Source organism: Clupea harengus, chromosome 20 (genome assembly GCF_900700415.2).
Source record: "Clupea harengus chromosome 20, Ch_v2.0.2, whole genome shotgun sequence".
NCBI classification, from domain to species: domain Eukaryota; kingdom Metazoa; phylum Chordata; class Actinopteri; order Clupeiformes; family Clupeidae; genus Clupea; species Clupea harengus.
The window spans coordinates 16,305,786-16,308,285 of NC_045171.1; positions in this window are offsets into that span (position 1 = coordinate 16,305,786).

Here is a 2,500-nt window from a genome sequence, read left to right on the forward strand (position 1 = left end):
ACTTTATTTAAAGATAGTCTTTAGGCTCTAGGTAATTCTTCAGAGCAGTGTATTTCTTATACCAATGTACGTTACAAGACACGCTGGGATTAGAGTCGGCATAGCGGTTAGTAATGTGCAATAGTGCTTTAAGCAGTACACACTAATATCCTGACATACATAAGTAAACAGCAATGAGGACACTTTATAAACCTTCTGACCTTTTCTAATCAAGATATTAGTCTGTGTTGTACTGACTTGATTCTCAGAGTGTTTCACTTCGTTATTGTGACTTGCCTGTGGAGACAACTTATCTCAAGGTAGGATCATCTGGCGGGTTGCCATATCCTTCCTCCATGCTCTGCTTTTACTCTGCTTAAAAAATCGCAGAACACAGAGAAGGATCTGTCAACGCAATCACAGCCGCCTTCAGTGACTGTTATATTTGAGTTGACACTTGCCAGCTTTGTGCTTTTCCACAGGCAGCAGCGAATCAATTACTCATCCACATATTCCAATGACTAGTCAAGCGGGGAATATTAAGACTAGTCCACGTCAGCAGATCCCAAGCTTTCAGGGGCAGCATCATTTCCAATCTCCTTTCATTAAACAGATTACCGCTAGTTAGCCGGTTATGGGGGTATTACACAGCTGCTTAGCTTGTTGACGGCTAATGCGAAGGCTGTCAGATCCTGGTGTGGAGAGATGGGCACTAACGAGCTAACACGCTGCACCCTAAACACTGCTGATTTCAGCATCCACTTAATTCCATGTCAGGAGGCAGGGGATCAACTTCACAGAGGAAAATAAATAAATCTCAAGGCCGGTTCTGGGGGTGTCGAATCCAAGGAGGGCACACGTGTTGGGAGGGAACTTGACCTCTGTGTCCCCATGGTGAGTTATGAGTCCATTATTATTTGTTTGAAGACTCTGCCAGGTTGGAGAGTCAGGGACATTATCAGACGCTGACAAAACAAGAATGCCTCGTTGTGTTGCTAAATTGGGTCTTTCAAGAGGATTGGGGTTGGTGTTTGAAATAGGAGCTTCGGTTATGGGCATGGGAAGTCTGAAAGTGTGTCTGAGACGTGACATTTTAGGAGTGTACTGGCAGTAAAACAAAGCAAACAAAACCTCACTTAGCTAATGTTCAAAAATGAAATGGTGCCATAAAGATTTAATTTCCTTGTAGGGAGCCATAGCGAAGTGTACCACATATGGAGTGCCCACAAAGGCCGGTCCGGCCTGAGGTCATTTCTTAGTCCCGCTCCCCATCTCTCTACCACTCATTTCCTGTCAAATCCTCACTGTCCTGTCTGATAAAAGCTCAAAAAAGAAAGAAAGATAAAACCTCCGTCTGGAGCTCTGTGTATATTTCAGTCCTCTGTCTTCTAGAGAATCCATCAGAAACTCTTCAGTATCCATCTGCTTTCTCTCCTGCAGCCTCTCTGCAGGGTGATCACAAATTGAAACCCAAATCTGAGTCACAAACAAACTCTTCTTCACCTCTGCCATGGTCTGGCCTAACCCAGAGATTGCCTTTTATAGCCTTTGAATAGAAACTCACCCCCTCCCAGCGCGCGCGTGCACACACACACACACACACACACACACACACACACACACACACACACACACACACACACACACACACACACACACTTGGACTTCCTGGACATGTTAACCCCTTCAGTTGCCCTTGGCGATGGAAACATTTTTGCACCACACCTTGAAGGCTCCTTAATAATGAATCATTATTCTCTCATTTTGTTCGAAGTCAGTGATCATCTTTATAGACAATCATTGAAAAGACAGACAGACACACACACACACACACACACACACACACACACACACACACACACACACACACACACACACACACGCACACATTTGAAACCCTGAAAATATCTGAATCAAGTAATGGCTCTTCGTGATGAATTAAGCAGGCCTCATTTGTAGGTGGTGGAAGGCCAAATTTGATGTGCCACAGGAATATATTAACATTATTAAAGAAAATTAATATAAAAATACATTAAAAACACCATTGTAGTTGAAAAGGTGACCGGACACACACACACAATTGACTCATTTTTTGCTGTGTTGTAGGTAAGGAAAATGCTAGAAGTTGACCTATACTCTAATGACAATTAATTTGTTAGTGCCATAGGTCAGGGGTCATCTAAGGGCACCTCAATTTGCAAAAGGATGGAGAGATGGATGAACTACTGATGAGGAATCATCTCTCAATGGGAGAACAGGGCAGGGAGGGGGATACAGAAACCACCTCTGCATCTCCAATTGATAAAATCACATTTTTGGGAAATGAAATCACATTTTTAAGAAATACAATTGCTTTTGAATTTCAAATAGCTGAACAGCAAACAAAGGAAGCATGATTTATGATATTTGTATTTATTTTTCTACTCCTGTGTCATCCCTCTAAATGCACGTTTGCCATTACTCACTGTGAGTCTAGGCCTTAAGAGTCTGGACCTGAACCAGAAAAAAATCCGGCTGAACG